Source organism: Cimex lectularius, unplaced genomic scaffold (genome assembly GCF_000648675.2).
Source record: "Cimex lectularius strain Harlan isolate CLEC.00 unplaced genomic scaffold, Clec_2.1 scaffold141, whole genome shotgun sequence".
NCBI classification, from domain to species: domain Eukaryota; kingdom Metazoa; phylum Arthropoda; class Insecta; order Hemiptera; family Cimicidae; genus Cimex; species Cimex lectularius.
Window position 1 is genome coordinate 1,007,547 of NW_019392838.1, and position 21,339 is coordinate 1,028,885.

General features: G+C 36.3%; 1 protein-coding gene across 1 annotated transcript in view; it reads right to left on the minus strand.

The window, feature by feature from the left end:
* Window positions 1-21,339, minus strand: part of LOC106671707 (plexin-A1) — a 349,969-nt gene that overhangs the window by 255,641 nt on the left and 72,989 nt on the right. The gene's annotated exons all lie outside the window — the stretch shown is intronic.

Below are 21,339 nucleotides of genomic sequence, written 5' to 3' on the forward strand. Positions count from 1 at the left end.
ATTTTAAACATAAATAGCCCAAATTATTATTGACTGATGGTGATTGGTGGTATTTATAATTAGTGTAAGGTATAGGGGAGTAAGCATATTTCTACGACTTTGCCAAATAAACACCTTTTTTTAAATAAGCAAACCGACTTACAGTGAGCAGTTTTCAACTTCAAAACAAACAGACTCGATGTTGACGATGGAAAACAAATACAAACAAATAAACAAAGATTTCCATCGGCACTACGAGCCGGATTGAATTATACGCAGATTCCTATCTGGCCGCTCCTTGAGTTATTCCGCACCCGCCAGAGCGGCAGAACCGTATCTCCAATGGCGGGTTTTCATTCCCGAATGCAGAAGTGACATAAATGTCAATCCATGTCGGCCGATAAACGAGAAATGTTCGAGCCGAAAAGTTGGGAAAGGGCCACGCCAATGATGTACGGAAAAAAATACAAATGGGACACGAGGTACACACGAGTCTTAACGACATCCCTACGGCTTCCTATTCGACTTCATAATATTCCGATCGAATTTTGGCTGTACACACAATATATATACAGCAAGGACAATATACGTTTGATTGCTTTATGCGAGTATGGTGCTAAGAAAATGAAAACCAAACCTGGCACATCCAACAATATCCCATTCTTATGCATAACATCTGTCTAGTCTTATATCTACTCACATATCATAGTTGCATATAACTTTCATATATCAAAATTGAATTTTTCCGCAGTATGGTCTTTTTACGAGCTTACCCTAGAGATTTACAATACTCCAATAAGTCAGCAGAAAAATACAAATGGGAAATAAGTTTATAACCGATGATTCCTTTTTTGCACTTTTGGTGTACAAAATGTGTATAATACTGCAATTTACGCTAGGTTTTATTGTGTTATTACGTTATGTTACACGAACTCGATGGATAAATCCCAGATTCCTCAAACCGGTCCCTTTTGTCCTCAGTCCATGGTCAAACTCTCACTTTTTCTCTAAAACCTCAATTTTTTTCTTTAAGAAAAAAAAATGAAACATTTATTTTCGTACCATTTAACAATCTACTCAAGCTGCGAGTAGTGAAAGGTCTGCAAAGCTGGACTACGCCGATTTGGATTTCGGGCTCGAAAATCCTACGCCTTTCTGCTGCAGAACAGGTGAGTGGCTTCAGTCAGTACTCCTAACACGTCTTATTAATTTTGCCCTATACTTTTATAGACCTTATACTTCTGAAGTTGTTCTACATTCACCAATCCTAAAGTAGAAAATATCTGGACATGGCCTAATTACCTCTATTGTACTTCGAAATCTCAAAAGCCATCCTACGTACGTTCACCTTCCTCTCTTATGGAAATACTCTATAGTCATTCTCATTCCTAAAGCTCATAAACCTCACAATTCTTTGTCACACCCTTGACCTCTCATTCTTCTTCCAGTGATGTCTGATGTCGAAAAAGCCTCAAGACTCCATATAAAACGTATAATAACCTAGACTGACCTAAATTTCTTCCTTATCGAAGTGTACTCGTAGATGTAGTCCATGCTCTTCATACATAGGCACCCGACTATCTTAAACGCTTCCTACGTTCTTACCTTATCTTGGAACCTAAAGACCGCTGATGTAGATTGTCAAGGAATCTCACAAGGGGGCATTCTTGGTTTAATCCTGTTTAACATTTACACTACGCAGATGATACCGCAATGTCTTCTAACCTGAATTCTACCCAAGCCAAAAGCATCTAAGAACGCTACTAAGAGTTTATCAAGGACTGGACAATGAAAAGTCTCCCACTTTATTCTACATCAACAACAAGGAGCTACGGACTTCCACTCAAGTCAGATACTCCACTTAGGTACATAGCAGACAGACGTCGAATCCTTACACAAGACAACAAAGGACTTGGACAATTAGGAATTATCTTGAAACCGAGATCAATTTTGTCCATTAAAGGCGACCTGGATGGAGTTAGCACGTGAAGCACTGCCATGCCAGCCATCGAATATCCACTGCATCCAATATTTCCAATCAAAAGTCTCCAAGGCAACCTCTATCAACTATTCCTACCTACTCCTTATTACCTTATCCTTAAATCCTTCCAATCGAAAGTCCTCAAACAACTTGCCTAATACCTTGAATCTTACTTAACAGAGGAACTCCACAGAGCGAGGTACGGCAAAGATTCGGATATCACAAGGGAGCAATCTTGGTCCCTCTTGGTTACCATTTACACTGCTGACTCAGATATCAATCACGGCAAGCCAGATGTTTAGATCTATGCCTAGAGAGCAGTGTCCAATCCTTAGAATCAAAAGACCTCAGGCAAACTGTAGAAGATCCATACTACATCACTAACCTCAAAATCCACAACGACCTAAGCATTCCATTCGTATTTGTTGCTTCCACCAAATTGTTTCATGCCAAGCTTTCGATCCGTTCGTCCAAACACAACTAACTCGATACAAGTCAGTACTGCGACCACTTTGAACCTACAGTCTGGACCTGTAGGTTCCCCCAAGGCAATTTCCAGCGTCACCAATCTTTAGAATCGAAAGTTCTCGCCTTTTAATCCCACTTGCTGAGAATTAAAATGCGTCCTCTGGGTGCAATACTTGCCAGTGTTGTGGCCGGGACAAAATACCATATACGCATATGTTTGTAATATTTATTTTGATATTAACACCTGTTAACAGCTTTTGTTATTCGATCGTGGACGCAGTTTAAACAGTTCACTGTAAACAATGGATTAAAAGACTTTTTATCCTCAACCCAATGTAATTTATATGACATATAGTGCAGGACTAACTTGTTTAAAACAACATTGTTTTATTCAAGCTTTCACGAAAAGGGAAATATTTCTGAACTCATCAGAAATAAAAAAGATTTATTTATTTAGGACCGGTCTCAACCCTGTGGACCCTCAACATAAAAAAATCCCCTTTTCGGGGCCGGTTACCGTCCTGGGTTCTACAAACTCTCCTCTTTCTAATATTTGATTTACGATGAAATAAGTAATTAAATATTTTGAACAAATACAGCTCTTGAAATATTATTAATGTGATATTAACTTGATTGAAAGAAAGAATAATTATAAAATAAACATTTATTCTCTTTTATCTTTTAATGCAGGCTCTTTAATTAATCAACAGCAACAAAAATCGTACTCTTTGTAATATATTTATTATTCTCAACTCAATTTATTATATATTTATGCAGACGGAGATAATTCCCTGGGCGTACAATGAGGAGTGAATCATGTTCACTGGAATCCGGATTTTTCAGCATACGCAATCAAACAACACTTCCATATTCATAAGCACTGCATTAAATTCAGGTATAATTTGTATTTTTATGAACAAATTTTATTTTTATGCATACATAATAACAGTAATGCAATGGATATGTTCCCGGATATATAAGCAGAAGCATATGGGAGAGACGGTCTGCTCAAAAATGATTCGGGACAGCTCAGTTGTGCACCCATTTTTAGAAAGATAACTAGGGATGAAATGTGGTTGCTTTTCAATATATTCGAATAGGGAAATCGTGGGAGAAACGCAGCGACACACCGTTAACAATCTTATTACTACTTATACTTAGGTACTTTATTATATCTTCCGTCCAACTAAAAGTCGTACTTTTACAACAATTTTCAGAGAAGAAAATCCTTGAAAAAACGCAGCGACACACCGTTCACAACTCCAAGAGCGGAATCCCAAGAAAGTATTGTGCATTTGGTGGTATTGGAAGAGGATGCGTTCGCAAGAGGGGTCCTTTTCAAATTAAACGTATCCCTCCCCATAACTGACTATCTCTCCTCAAGCCCTTCCTCTCGGATCACTGATACCAGGTGAGAACCGGCGCTTAATTTTCAGACACCAAGGACGGCGTTCCCCAAGGCAGTATCCTAGGGCCAATTCCTCACATAGTTATATACATAGCTATACAACTTTTCAACCCAATTGTACCGTTGAGCCTATCTGAAAGTATGTTGCGCGTTCAACCCTTATCCTAGTTAGTAATAAACAGGATCATTCGGATTGACATTAAAATCGAAGTCGTCCTGTGGGATGTTCTTTCAACCGACCTGTTGCTGTGAGTAAGTTGAAAAGTATTTAGTTTCAGTGGCTGAAGTAGAAAAACCTTCACACAGTCAACAGTCAATTTCGACTGATAAAAATTCAACCGTTTCTCGCAAAATGGAACTTCACTCAAGAAATTTGGTTCGTCTGCCATCCTCCCTTGCATGAAGACTTTGTATCAGGACAGTACACCATTTTTGTAAAACAATTATATCGCAACAGTTTTGAACCAAACTCGGTTTCCAAGGCTTTATAAACCTAATTTTCTTTGGAATGTTACAGTATCGTATCTCTAAGAGCATGGAACTTGTGGTAAAAATAAGCAAATAAAAATAAAATAAAGTAAGCATTATAGGAGGCGTCGGTTGCCGCAACGGTTTAGGCGTTGACACGGCGCTCATCACTGTAAGGTGAAGGTCCCGGGTTCGAATCCAGCGGCCCTGCATTCGAACCTGACATACTTACAAATGGACTTTTTTTCTAAAACACCGGCACCCTGAGTATTTATATGACCTCTGCTGTTGCAAACCCTCGAGAAAAAAAATTATATGATTTACCTTTGTAATTTGGGCAATAATATCAAAGTCTTAAATTTTGAACCAAACCGCATTAAATACAACAAATATTACTTGGAAGTTTGATCCTTAAGCAAAAATGGACTGGATAGTAGTATAGGGCGCTGGTTCATATCCCCCCAGGAGGACCATTTTGTTCTGTCGCTGGCTATGACAGTGATATAAACACAAATGAAAAACGTTAACGGACTGTATTTTATTGACGGTCATACAATGAAACATTCAAGATCGTGCTCCCTGATGAACAATTATTGACATACTAACGGTTTAATCTGTCCATATTAATAAGTCTCGTGGCATAACTACCACCAAATACAATAGAACACTAGAAAATTACATAAATCTGTTTCATTAGTAACAAAATTAAACTATTTAGAAAACTGGTGGAAGTCTACGTATTATTTCTAAATTAGAACAAAAAGAACACGAATGCTAGAGTGACAAAATGTACTGATCGCCGAGATGGTATCAAGTTCACGGTAAATTTCAAATTACTGCCAAGCTTTCGACTTATTATAAAATCATCATTAGGGCCAATATTAATTTCGCATTAGGAAAAACATAATGTAAATTGATTTAACAATCAATATAACTGTATAGAACGTACAAAAATCTCAAATTTCCTTGAATCGACAGGAGTGAAAACTTAAGATTGAAAATCCACTACTCGAAGGTTTACCTCCAAGACATAAGTCTGTGAAAGTACAATATTTAGAAATGGGTTAAAACCAAATTACCAGTGTCAAGAATTCATTTGAGCTCTTAGAAAAGATTTTAAAAAATGATTATTTGGAGATCGTGAGATGCGGTCCAGGCACGGAAATAAAGATAAATAAAGATCGAAACGTTGGTACGATAAAAAAAAATGTTTTTCCAAACGTACCTCACACCAGACCGCACCTCACGATCACCAAGTAATCATTAATTAACCGTCACTAAACACCACACATAAAAAATATTGATATAGATGAAGAGGATCTTCCGGTTTCCTTTCGTTTACTTCAATTCCCTCTGAATATGATATATCATATATACCTCATATACCAACGCTCGAGGAAAAAGTGTGCGATTTTACCAATGTGCCGCTTGATCTGTTCAATGATCTAATGATTTTCATAGAAATGAATGGCTATTTTAAATATGATAACAAAATGTAGGTTAATCGTGTGGCAATGGGAGGCGTTTTGTTCCACATTTTTGCAGATAACCTGATGAATGATTTGATAGATTGGGTTTTAGATCAGGTCACTTGTACCATTAAGCTCATTTGTAAGTATGTTGATGAATTGTTTATGATTTTTCCGAGGAATAATTTAGACCATCTACTTAGCCTTTTTAATAGTTTAGTTTAATAGTACTAGTCATGAGAACATAAAATTCACGTATGAAATTGAAAAATATTGGCTCTATTCCCTATCTAGACGTAGGAGTGATCAGACGTCCAGCCAGCACGTTGATGAATGATGATGAAGTGATCACTCTTTTGGCCAAAAAATGAATTATGGTAATTTGATACATAGAGTTTTGGCGGAAAGCAGCACATACGTCTGGAGTGAACTTAAAGAGCACGCTTTCCAAATTTCAAGAAATAAAAACTACCCAAAGAAATTGAATAATTGATTGTTAGATATTAATTCGAGGAAGTTAACAAACGGTAAAAAACGATAGAAATATTCTTCATGTTCGAGAGTATAACACAATTCCCAGTGATACATACTAAACTCAAGAATAAGGAAGAATAATTAAATTTATCGGATGGTGAGGGATGGTCCGGAGGACGATTATTCAAGCCGTATATGCTTTTATAAAGTTTTTTTACTACGTAAATTTGAATATATAAAATTAAAGCTTAAATAAAACATCTTATTATTGTTAATTTGATCGAAGGTTGCGCACAGTTTCTCGTGTAGTTAATATCAAATCATACATTGGTCGAACAAAATAGTTAATAAAAAATTACCGGACTATCAAAACATTCAATATCGAGTAGGCACAAATTTGACTTTTCGAATGTTGAAATAATTGAGAAAGAGTCCCATTTAGCCAGAAGCGGAATAAAAGAGGTTCTGCATACTAAATTGGAAAAAAATAATTGTGACATTCAAACAGATACTATGGGCTTAAGTTCAATTTATGAAGGTCTTATTGATTTTCAAAAGAGGATTATATTAAATGATTTATAAACATATTTAAGATGGTTTTTGTGGGTTCTTTTTAGATCGCCCGGCTGAATTTCTCTTGATCATTTGTGTTTAATATGTTTTAGTCTAGTTTGAAATTTTTTACCTTTTTTGGAGAAAAATTATGTAGGGTGCCTCAGGCCCAGTTCAACTTCAAAATTTCAAATACGACCCTATACATCATGTCACATCGTATTTTAAATTAGTCAAAAAAGACAAGTTATGGTAAAAAAATTGAATAAAATTGTCATATGGTTTACTGTTTATTAATCCCACGTCATGTTTGAACTGTCTGCCTTGCATAAAGATGCAAAGATTTGCTCTTTTTAACCACTTTCCACCGGTGCTTAGACCGATATTATCAGGGGGGATGGATTGACGATCATTTCTATTGCATATTTCTATTCTTCTTTCCAGCAGTTCTTAAACTGAGGTTGCTGGGTTATGATTGGAGTGGACACTGTTTTTTCAATGGCCCCATGGAAAATAGTTAAGTAGAGTTAAATCGGGTGACCGAGAAAGCCAACAGATCTGACCATGAGGTCCTATCCACCTATCCCGGAAGATTCAAATAACGTCTCACCTGCAAAGAATTGGGTGTGGGGCATCCATCATCATTCTTTGTCGTTGTTGCAGAGGAACGTCATCTAATAGTGTTGATAAAACCTCCCTCATAAAATTGAGGAACTGAGCACCTATTAAATTATTTTCGTATTATGAGGACCAATTAATTTATTTCCGAAAAGTCCACACCAAATGCTAATACTGTGACCCACCTGATGATGACAAGAATACGAAATCCTCTGTCCATGTTCGAAAATTCCAACGGTTTAATATTCCATTCGAGGTGAATCTGTCCAGAGGATGTATGGAAGAACGTTTTCTTCAGTCTACCAAATCTATATTTGTGCAAGGAACGTTAGACGATGTATGGCTTAATATTGTAAGTCCAAATCTCTCATTTTATTTTTTGAAAAATCTATACCCTTTCAACATTTCGGAGCGAGAATTGTGATTTTCACGAGCCTACAGTAAAACATGCAGCTACTCGTCGAAATTAATCTGCCGGTTTCTTGGAGATGGAGAAGCAACTGATCCGTATCTCCTTATATTGGGACCAACAAGAATAAACGCTTTGTGGTTTACTCTGGGTCGAACAGGAAATTCCTGGGAGTATAACTCGACTGAAACGACGCGAAATACCACCACTATCAATAAAGCAGTCGTACATATCAAATCGATGTTGATCGGAAAAATGTGCCCTTCGGTTCATTTTGAATGCAATACTGAATGTAACGAATAGGTACTATTGTAACATTTATTTACTTCCAGTAATTAACGTTTGCTGTCATAATGCGAGTTTGACAACAATGACAGAATGTAAACAATAAAGGCAATTAATGTTTACTTTAATGAAGAAGCAAATTATTGGAATAAACAACGAAACAAACGAAATGCGTTGCGTCAAACCTTTTACCATAATTTAGTCATTTCTTGACCAATTTAAAATCCGATTGCACCATTGTTTTCCGCGTGTCAGTATGTATAGGGTCGATTTTGAAATTTAAAAAAAAATTGGTCCTGCTTAATTTTCCTCCAAAGAAAGGTAAACTATTGACACTAGACTAAAAAATATTAAACACGTTTTTTTTATATATATAGCGTTATTTGTTCCAGAGAAATTAAGCCGGGCCATCTAAAAAGGACACCCTATATAATTTTATAGATTGTTAAATGAATTGTACAAATACGTTTTTCATAATGTGTAATTAATATAGGCCTCGATGATGAAAATAGGTCGGAAGATTGACCGTAACAATTAAATTTGCCTTTTTCTTTAAGCCCATACGCTAATTCAGAGTGTTCCTATGTGAAAAGTGGTCGATATTCTAAGACAGAAAATTTCAAATTAATACAACACAAAACTTCAAAAGGTACGTCTGAGATTATCAACCCTGAGTTTAAACGGCTCAGCCCTACGTTAACATGTGAACCTTACGAGTTTTATGCTCGTGAACGACTTGAAAATTACAGTGTTTCTTCTACCTCCCGTTAAGAAAAATTCAACTTAACACTTTATTCCCTCATTCTCCAGTCCTTTAGTCCTCCGGTTAATCTTAACTCCACGGATAAACGATGTTGGAGGGAGAAGGTCAGCAGTCAAGCCAACAAGATCAGCGAGGTAGACAATGACCAATATACCTCGAAACCGATCCAAAACAACGTTACGATCCAATAAGAAGCAGATAACATTGTACTTGAATTCTTTCTTTTGTCAATAGCATCGAATAAAGATTAAATCTATCCTGAACATTTTCCCCTCCAATAATTGTATTCCATTCTTATAAAGACTGGAAATAATGGAAATGGAATTTACATAATAACCTATTTCCTACAGTACTGATCAAATTAGATGGCAGAAAGTGAGAATTTAAAAAAAAGTTATCATACACCATGAGAGAATATAATGAATTGCCACTGATTCACCAGCAAATACAAATAAACATTAATGTTTAAACAATTTTCATTAAATTAACTTTGCCTTCTTGGTCGGTGGCCGCAACGGTTTAGGCGTTGACACGGCGCTCATGACTGTAAGGTAAAGGTCCCGGGTTCGAATCCAGCGGCCGACATATTTACAAATGGCCTTTTTTTCAAAAACACCGGCACCCTGAGGGTTTATATGACCTCTGCTGTTGCGAACCCTCGTAAAATTATGAANTGGCAATATAGGTATTAACTGATTCAGCAGTTTAATTGGTGAGGGCTTTTCAAGGAAACCATAAAAAGAAAGAAAAAAATGTATATATATAATTTTATATATCTACCAGTGATAAAAAATTATCCTTGGGTACCTATTTAACAATTTAAAATTTATAGACACCAAACATTTGTATAGTTTCGCGTCACATAATTCACGTATGATAAGTAATGAGATTTACCTTTCCATGTAAACTTTGTAATTTTTCTAGCCGATTAGTTCGGTTTAACTAAATTAAGGTGTGTACATAAAGATTTAATTTTCTAACTATTTTGATCAAAAATAAGTAGTTACAGATAAAAAATATTGTAGCTTTGACGAGGGACCAGGGGCGTGGCCCGAAATGCATTTCAAAAATATGGCTTAAAACAAATAATTGGTTGTTTTGGTTCAAGAAATAACCAACAACCTAGATTTAACAAGATAATATTTCTCCAAGTGGATGGCTTCAACAAGAAAGAAGTATGATAGTATAATAAAACCAAACGCTTTTTCCAATTTATGAATGATTAGCCAAAAGAAATCTAACCTATTTTTATTTTTGGAATATAGACAAGAAGGAAGGAAGAAGAAAAAGATTCTCAAAAGGAGGTAAACTCCGAGTAAATAAGATAGCCTATTTACTTTTTTTTAAATGTTTCAACTTGTCTGCATCTGCATAGCGTAAGTAAACAAGTCGAGATGATCGACAAAGTTACTATACTCCAGAGTAATTGGATCAGCCCTAAACCCAATTACGTGAAAACTTAACCCCTTTCGAGTTTCGACAGTGCAATAATACGCAATGATTTATTAACAATCGTCCCACAGAAATAATTAGTTTATTGCCGTTATTTTACAAGGATGCGTGTCTTATTTGCATGATTAATTTCTAAACAATCTTCGTATATGTACAGAATTGAGTTTAAGGTTGAGGGTGGGTGTATATTCGAAGAACTTGATGAGGATATACATTGAAATATACTCACAATTCAACACAATTCTCGAGTAACTCACACGCTTTCTATGAGGAGCAGCACCGAATTAAGTGTGACGCATTTATTTACGTTATGCTTTCAGAAGTTAAAAAAAAACTCCTTGGGCTTTTGGCGACAGCGGACTGATGGGTCAATTGGGCAGTTAACATTACACTATCGGCCCTATCACATTTCATGTTTAAACTTATAAACATATTCAATCAGGTATGGTTGGGATGTTCGATATTCATCCTATACACACATTACAATACCACTAGGATTCAACAAAGTACCTATTGTCATAAGTATCATCAACCCTCTCACTCTTATAAATACATTTACTTTCAATAAATAGTTCTGTTTATTGAAAGTGAATGTATTTATAAGGGTGAGACTTAACACTACATTAGCGGCCCTATCAAACTTCATATTTACACTTATAAATACGTTCACTTTCAATAAACATAACCAACTATACTTACCAAGTAATATAGAAGAAGAAGAAGAAGAAAAATAACTTTATTCTGGGACTGGTTCCCCTAAGAATAATTTACATGAAATAAATAAAGGAAGTTAAAAGTAACAAAAAGATAGAAATCTTGGCAAATGTATACCAGTAAGGCAGGCCAGAAGAGAAAAATAACAAATGTTAACGTGAGGTCTCTGCATGGAGGGAGAGGAGGTGATTATACAGGTGGGATTTAAAGGAGGAAAAGGAGGCAGCGACGAATAGAAAGGGGAAGGGAGTTCCAGAGTTTAGGGGCTCGGATCAGAAAGGATCTTTTGAAGGTATGGGTTGGATGTTGCGGAAGGATAAGGTCGATTGGGGATGAGCGGATCTTACGAGTGAGATGTGAGGAGTTGAATTGGAGGGATTGAATGATGGAGGACGACGAGTGTGGATGGACTGGAAAAGAAAGCAACCTAGGAAATACTGTGCACGGAAGGAGGGGAATAGCCAGGAAAGTTGGGAATACAACCCCGACTCCCGGGATCCCCGTGGGGTGCCGTACACAAATCTTACGCAACAATTCATAATACGCTTCAATCGCGCGTTCTCCCCCTCCGAGAGACCACCGTGTGCCAAACAGCTAACGAAGAAGGAAAGTATAAGGGAAGATACAAGGAGTTTGCGGGTGGAGAAAGGTAAGAGAAGCCAGGACCGACGAAACAGGCTGAGGGAGGCAATGGAATGGCGGGAAATTTGGGAAATGTGAGAATGCCAGGAAAGGTTTGGGTTAAAGACTACTCCTAGGTTTCTAATCGAAGAGCAGAAGGGGATGGGATGGTTATTTAGCAGACAGGTGGGATGCTGGGGAGGGAATTTAGGAGATACCTGGACCCGATAATTACGGCGGTGGATTTGGACGGATTGAGGACTAGGGAATTTTTATGAACCCATTCGTTGATGGAGTTTAGGTCTTTTTGGATCTTAAGAATGGCCGAGTGAAGATCGGAAGGGTGGAAGGATATATATATATTTGGGAGTCATCGGCATATAGGTGATAGTTACAGGACTGGATGGAGTCGGGCAGATCATTGATATAAATGGAAAAAAGGGTAGGAGAGATGCTAGAGCCTTGGGGCACCCCAGATTTTAAAGAGATGAAGGAGGAGGTAAGGCCATTGGGAAGGGAGACAGTTTGGTGGCGATTGGTAAAGTAGGAGTGGAACCAACGGATGGTGCTGGCGGAGAAGGAAAAAGATTCGAGTTTAGAGAGGAGAGAAGAGTGAGGGACAGAATCGAAGGCTTTAGAAAAATCAAGAAGGACAAGTATAGTAACTTTCCGTTGGTCCATTGCTAAGTGGAGGTCACTGGTAATTTTTATTAGTGTTGATTGGGTGGAATATTCTTGGCGGAAGCCAGATTGGAGGGGGTTGAGAAGATGGGACTGTTCAAGGTGCCTGGAGACTTGTGCTTGGACTAATCTTTCTAGGGGCTTGGACAGGTTTGAGAGGATGCAAATGGGACGGTAGTCTCTATATATGCAATAAAACAGCACTGTTTACTCTAAAAGTCATAACAGGGGACTATTATCAATTTTTAAACCTAGATATACCACATTCACTCTAATAAACACATTCAATCAAGTAGCATGTTGGAGTACTTATTTTTTCAACACCTTTTAAATAATATATAACTAATGAGATCGATGAGTTATTAAATATTCACAATCGGCCCTCTCATTTTACGAAGTCACGCTAATAAATAAATTCACTCATATACGGTAAGTTCATGAAATTGTTCTATCACCCTTTACACATGTTATATAAATGTAATCTAATGGAGGGTAGATAGGCACTCACTATCCGCCATCTCAAACTAAAATTTCACCCTTATAAATACATTCACTCAAGTAAGGTAGTGGATGGTTGGTTACTCGGTATTTATCCATCATACTATCGTACAATATATAACTATTATAGATTCGATGAAGTAGTCAATATTCCACCATCAGCCATCTCTAACTACACACTCACTCTTATTAATACATTCATTCCCAATAAACACCACTCGCTTTATCTATCAAGTATGAAATATGCAACAAAAATGATCTGTTTCTCCAAAAAATCATAACAGAAGATGCAAAGACTCGCTGCCGTGTTCAAGCAAAATTCTCACGTCGGGTGGCTCACACGCTCTTTATATGAAGCCAAGGATGACCTTCGATTAAGTGTGACACATCTATTTTCGTTATATTTTCACAAGTGAAGAACATTAGCTCGGTTTTTAGCGGCAACTGACAAATTGGCAGATTGGACACACATTACACCTTCGGCCTTCTTACACTAAAGAAATCATCCGGGTAGGGTCGGGATGCTCGATATTCATGCATCATACTATGCACACTCTACATAACTACTATGATTCGACGAGATACTCAATATTCCAACATCTCTCTTATAAATACATTCATTTTCAATAAGCACAATACGCTATACATACCAAGAACTATATGCAGCAAAACAGTCCTGTTTCGTACGAAAATAGGAACAAGGGGCCCCAAAGAATCCCTGGGATACATACAGCAACTTTTCCTTTGATCCAAAAGTGTCTCTGGGTCAACCTGGTATGACCAATGTGAAGTGTCAGGTATGAATCACTACGAATCATCATATTTGTTTTCAAGAGAAATTTATTTTTATTCTAGTTTATTTTTATGCAATCGATGGTAAGTAAAGGGCATTAACAATTAAATCATTGCTTGACATGTCCGCTGCTCAATTTCATTTGTATCATTGTTTCAACTGAAGGGTTACACGAAATTTCTTTAACAACAAAAAAATCCCACCAGGCAAATGTCCGGTTTTCTCCTATGTATTAGCATCCTGTTTTGGCCAAATGCAATAAACCTTAGATGGCAAGGCATTGCGTACTAAGTAACATAATACATACAGTGGTCCAACAATATTTCACCTCTTTCACACGTTTAGTGGAATAAAAATGTTCAAATTATCCCGCAGGAGGCAATATGGGAATTTGGAAGCAACGAGAAAATGCTTAAACTCGAAGGGGAAACGTTATATACATAGGTAGGATTGTTATTATATATTTTTACTGGGATACTTTCATTCCTATTCTGTCCGAACTCCTCAGTTTCCCTTAAATTATTCTTATACGCAATTTGTAGTAGGGGTAGCCGGAATATGGTAGAAAATATTCCACCTTTCATCCCCCAAATGTTTTATATTTTTTATTTTGTAAAAATGTATGCATCTTATTTCATATTTAAAAATATTTTTCTTTATTTATTTCATAAACAAGTATATAAATACTTGTGTGGGAGAGGAATTACGTCATAATTATTTTCTTATATAAGGTTTTTTAACATTGACATAGTAAGACGGCTTTAGATAAGTTGAAAAGATGTCTTTATATTAATTTACGGGTTTTATATGAAAAACTTTTCCATGTGTTTTGTAAAAGATATAATCATAATTATGTTCTTCAAATGATTATCAATTAATTCCATGGTGTCGGGATCCGTAGACTGTTTTAATGAAATAGCACCGATAGATAGCTCGTTTTGTGTAAATTGACAGTGATCGTATTTATTAGCGTAATTCTATAGCGTGAGAGAGCCGTTGGAAGAATATTGAGACTATCTTACTTAAATTATAGTTGCAAAATGGTCATATCTTTTTATACGAGGGTAAAACAACTACGAGGTTTTATGAACCCTCGGGATGCCAATGCTTTTGAAAAAATGCCCATTTGTAAGTATGTCAGAGGACCTGCATTCGAACCCGGGGCCTTTACCTTACATTGATGAGCGTCTGAATGAATATTGAGTGTAGACGGACCGAGTGCAGATTCAAGATGAATTACTTTACTTTGCTATCCCCTAGTTGATGGCCGACATGTTTATTTCTCAAATAACTAATTTCCATAATTCTTTGGGCAATATTTCCCGAATAGTCAAGTCCTGGGCCGTTTTATTGTACGTAGTACTGATATATTGTTTTGTTTCCTTTTATATATATATATATGAGAGTGAACGTATTTATTAGTGTGAATGTGTAAGAGGGGATCCCTTTTGTGTTTTGACAGTGAATGTATTTATTAGAGTGAATGTAATTTTGATGACAAGACTTGGGACGTAATTGGTTACGTTCTTTTAGCACATGTACGTGCATACGTGTGCAGAATTGAGATTGTATAAATTAGAAAGTTAAGAAGACATTGACAAAATTGTTTGTAAAACACATTTAAAACATATTTCTTTTTATAAAGAAAGACCAGGGAGATTATATCTGAGACGATCTTGCACATAAACGATAAACACAACTCCTCGGCAAATATTTTTTTTAATGTATTGAACTTATTATGTATACTTTTAATTTCATTGTTATAAGGAAATCCTAAGCCAATTTTTCTATAAGAATTTATTTGTTCTTATTTTTATTCAGAAATTGTGAGATGCGATCTGGACGATTTCTGAATAATTATCGATTAACGGTCACTAATCACCACACGTTCTTATTCTTTATTCACCAACAGAGAATCCTTGGAGGACGGACAATATTTTAACAAATGCAGCCCAAAGTTTCTACGATTATGACCATTATGAGACATGAGAGTTTCAGTTAGGTCATTTCACTCAGAATTCCATCGCCCAACTCAAATTACACGTAATTCGCATGTCTCTATTCAAAAAACCCCTATAAACTGTGGTTTAATCTATTGTATCAGATATAATCACAATCAAACAGAAGCAGGAAAACGTCCTACATCTAAATGTGAAAAACCAACTTTGAAAAGAAGTTATTGGTCAATTTCACAGTCTGAGTCCCATTACGTGCCTCGGTAATAAACAATATTCTTACGAGAATGAGATAAAATAAATATAAACCGGAGTTTACACAAAGGAACCCATAAAGTAGATGCCATCTCTGAGGTCGGCTTACCGTACACCTTACAGGTCAAGTCGAGCCATAACGATCTTCAACAAGATGCAACACGGTTAACAACCTTTCCATGATGGCATCTGCTCAGGTATATCCCAGAAAGATCACGTCCCTCAGCCAGGAAATTTAAAAATTATACCAATACATACTAAAGAAATCAATTTTAGAAATATTTCGACAAAGTTATGTTTGATAATGCATTAACATATTTTTTAAATTAATTTAATAAAAACCTATTAAAAGTCAAGAAAACACTAAAGAAGGAGATAATACAAAATATGTTTAGTAAGATAGCGGCGATGACTAATAGACCAGAATGACAAAGAAATCTTATCTTTTTCTATTAACTAGACATATTTGCTTTCTTGCAATGGTGTATGGCATATTTTGTAAAGTCAATATTGAATTTACACATTTTTGAAAATGTAGAAAAGTTGTTAATACTGTCGTGAGAGCAACGAACATGTAGATCAATCTCCCAACATCTTTAGTTTAACAAAAATCTAGCTTAGAGCAATAGTAGAGCGATATATAAACCGTTGAACAATTCTGTTTAATATATTATTTTATAAACATAAGTATATCACTTTTATCTATCGGTGGATAAATATTATGCGATAGGCCCTGTTAGATAACTACAGTCCCGACCCTGAGTTCAAGAGAGGGAGAAAGTACAGTTGATAACAGTATACACGATTATTTCCGTCCCGTTTAACTTTGGAAAAGTGAAATCCGTAAATGGCGGAATTTATCAATAGGAAGATTGTGTCTGCGTTTGTCTGCCGACGAAAACCGATGCGAGTGTTTCGTAACTTTCTGAAAATGTAACGTAAATAGATGTGTTTGAATTATTGAATAGTGTCATTCCTTGGCTCCGTATAGAGAGGGTGAGAGTATTTGGGTACTGTTCTCATTTTTGCATAAAACAGGGCTGTTTCATAGCGTATACTACTTGGGAGATAAACATATTTACAATAGTAGAATATATTTACAAGAGTGAAAATGCTGTGAAAGAGACCCCATCGACCCTCAATTAGTTTAAAGTATCGGTATAGGGTGATGAATAGATGTTTACTACTACGCTACTATACTTGATTGACTTGTATGCAATGTATGTGCATACTGAGAGTAAAGGTATTTATTAGAGGGAGTGTATAGTGATAAGGGCCGATTGTGAAATATCGAGTGCTTCAACACTCTACTTGAATGATTCGAGTAAATAGGAAAGAATGAATTTCATGTGTCTATATTGAGATGGAATATTATTAAAGTGATTGTGGAGTATGATGGAATAGCGAGTACTCCACTATATAAGTGAATTTTGTAAATAGGAAAGAATGTATTTCGTGACTGTATATTGAGAGTAGGGTATATATAAATATAAGGTATAGGTTTTATTGTGTTTGTACGGAATGTATTTAATGTGAGAGGCTCATGATGGAATACTACTCCACCACCCTTCTTGGTTGTAATGTTCAATGTTGTAAATGAGAAAGAAAGCATTTATGCATGAGTATATTTTTTTTCACTTCATCATCACGCTCTAAAATTCTGGTAAAGGTCGGTAAAGGGAATGTATTTATTAGAGCGAATGTGTAGTGTGAGATGATATATGTGGGCTATCGAGTATTCGACCACCTTACTTGAGTGAATGGTATGTAAATAGAAAATAATGCATTTAATAATGAGTGTGTATTGAGAGTGAATGTATTTATTAAAGTGAGTGCGTAGTGAAAATGTGCCAATGGTAGAATATCGAACGCTCTATCACTTCACTTATGTGAATGGTATGTAAATAGAAAATAATGGATTTAATAATGAGTGTGTATTGAGAGTGAATGTATTTATTAAAGTGAGTACGTAGTGAAAATGTGCCGATGGTAGAATATCGAACGCTCCACCACTTCACTTGTGTGAATGGTATGTAAATAAGGACGAAAATATTTATTAGAGTGGATGTGTAATGGGAGCGTGGAGATGGTGCAATATCGAATAGACCACCACGCTACTTGAACAAAAGGTACGTACAAGGGAAAGAGTGTGTTTAAGAGTGAGTCATGATTGAATGTTGAGTGCCCTGTAGGTTCGAGTACGAACCAGGCTACTTGAACACCCAACGAGAGTGAATGGTATTTAAATAAGAAAAAAAGTACTTAAGTATAAGTGACAATTGAGAGTGAATGTGTTCTTAGTGTGAATTTGTAGTACGAGAGGACTGATGGTGGAATATCGAATACTCCCCACCAGCTTCCTTGAGAAAATGATATATAAGCATTAAACAATGTATTTCATAACTGTAGTGTGAAAGGGTCTATAGTGGAATATCGAATACTGCACCAGGCTACTTGAACAAAAGGTGAGTTCACGGGAAATTATTCAAGAATCTGTCCGAGTATTTTTAAGTTGACATGGCCTAGGCTGTTGACTAGACTTACTTCGGCGGTAAGGCAGATAAGACCGTAGAATATATTCAGAGTGAATGTATATTTGAGTGAATGCGTGAAAGGACTAATGGATTACTGAGTACCGATCGGCCCTAAATTAGTTGTGTAGTATGAATAAACCGAGTGCGAGGAAAATCCAGCCACTATACGACTGAGAGAATAGTATGTAAAAAGAAAGAATTTATTGAATTGCTTATGCGGTTTGATTTAAAAACAGCATGTTGACGGCTCCTGGTGATGTACGTATTTATTAGAGTGAATGTGAGTATGGCCGGTAAATTGCAGGAAATCATAGGTTCGATTTTGTACATGTGTGTATGTGCATACGCAGATTTGAGCTTATAAATAAATCAATAAATCTAATGTGTAAATAGGCCATTTTCGGTACTTTCGACACACAGAAAAAATCTCATTGATATCAAACCACAAATTACAAGATGATATCAATTCCCAATTTTGTAATGTAAAATTCTACAGCTCTGAAATTCTTTTTTCAAACAATGAGCAAAAATAAGATATAAGTTTACCTACAGACATTGTACGAACTGTTAAGGAATCGTCATTACCTGAAACAAAAACAAAAAAAAATTATAATATAAATTTAGATAGTGATAATAATTTTTTTTTTCAAACAAAATTTTCTTAGGGTCTAAGTAAGACAAAACAATTTGTTTAATCGACCCTTTTATCATCAAAGAACTGTCAGCCCTTCGTTGCCCCAGAACTTTCTAATCGTCTCGATTGACAAGTTGTCTGTAATATGAAGGGGGTTAATGAATGGACTTATTCGTTTTTGAAGACTCATGTACAACGGTCGCATATTTGTTGCCCCTTGTCCTATATAACCGAACAAACCCCCACCGACAGGACATGCACAACATAAAAACGCCGAAGAAATTCAATATACACTCAATTCTGGTATCAGGGACACGCACCTTAGCAACATATGTCGCATTTGGACGTGTTGGAACCTGTTCGTTTTATTCAGCCTATCTTTTATCGAAATGTGGCAGCGGGACGGATTATGGAGAAAATATATCGACGATTACTTAAAATTTGGAAAATATTTGTTCTGTACCGACTGCTTAACTCCGACATAGATGAAAACAATTTGTAATCGGAACTGGGCAATTTCAGGCTGATTATAACGTCTTCAATTCAGAACATTACATAACAAAGTATGGACTTTTTTACATTAAAGGCGGAGTTATCTCCTCTTCTTTCTCAATTTCAGCTGGTGTACCCCAAGGCTCTGTTTTTGGACCTTTACTCATTTACATATTTCTAAATTATATTCTATTAGTTCTTAATTTCTTCAAATTTCATCTATAAGCTGATGACATTCAGCTTTACTTTCAATGTCCTACAACCAACATCTCTGCTCAAACGTGATCTTCATCGTCTCGATCACGTAATAACGGCATTCTTTTAAATCCTAACAAATCCCGTTCTTTATTAATTTCCAATAAACCCGTTAATACAGATTGCATATCCTAACCTCATATCAACGGCTCCTCTAATAATTTTTGTCCTAAAGTTAACAATCTCGGGGTTATTTTTAACTCCAAGCTTACATGGCCACCATACCATGCTCTATTATTAAAAGGTGCTCAAAAGCCTCCATTCTTTGACTGTTGGATTTTGTTCTTGCGTGTTGACTCCAATGAAACCTAGATTCTTCTATTTAAATCCATAATAATTCCTTTAATTTTTTACTGTAGCCGCTATTTTTTTCATTTTCCAAGTCTGTCAATCTGCTTATCGACTTCAAATTACTTATCATTCCTGGATTAGATACTGATATGATCTAGATGATGATAATAGATACTAGGAAGTGGGGATTTCTGCACACTAGGCTCTGTAGCCTTCTGGCTTATTGTACCTTCCTAGTTCCCCAGTTCAGTGCAATCTACTCAATCCTTTTTCTCAGAAGTATTAGATCATCAACTGTGGCTACTACAATTTCATTCCCCGGTTTTTTTGTATCTTAGGTTATGTCTCCATTGACGGGTTGCTTCGCATTCGAAGATGATATGGGTGGCTGTTTCTTCCTCCACATTGGGAGGAACAAACGCAATGGGGTCACCATTAAATATACTCATATTGTGCAGATGTTTTCTCAGATGCCACTGACCGGTTGTCCCATCACTCCTCTGAGTTTGACCTTTTATAACTGTAGCAGTGAGTTTGCCTGTGAGGGTTGTTTTAGCATAAGTTTACTGTCTAGTGCCCTTAGAGATTATATAGTTCTCCGTTCGTCTTTTTTAGATCCATTCTGAGATAGAGGATTTGTTTGTGTTATCCCAAGAATAGTTTCAGGGCCTATATATGGTCTTGCAAATCCTCCTCTGGCCAGTGTGCCTAATTTTTCGTTACACAAAATTACTTTGTGTCCTGGTACCCAAGATATCATCAAGTTACTGATTTTCTTGAGGTTTTGAGATTTTGGATGCATTCACTGACTAGTTTTGATGTGCATTTTTTACATGCTAATGCTTTGATAGCTGCTTGGCTATCCGATCTTAAGAGAATTTTTGCCATCCTGAACAAAGAACAAATTGTACTACCCTAATAAGTTTGAATGATCATGATTTGGGCTTGTCAAAAAACGTTTGATGCGATTCCTGTTGTCTTTTAGAGCCACGTGTATTCCACACCATTGTATCTGATGTTTTACTGAACATCTCCTGTGTAGTCTGTTGAGACTTTATAGAATGTTGGAAAGATTATTTCCGGGATTCGAAGAATGGGTGTCTTTTTTTATTGATTATTGTTATGTGCCCAAAGTGTTTAGTCCCCATCCAGTTTTATTGTTTCTGTAGCCTAAATCAGCTTTTCCTAGCTTCTCCTTGTAGAAATGTTTCCAACGGAAGAAGGTTTCGAACAGTTTCTAGAGAAACTGAGGGAGTTGTTTTCATTGCCCCTACGATACATTCTACGCAG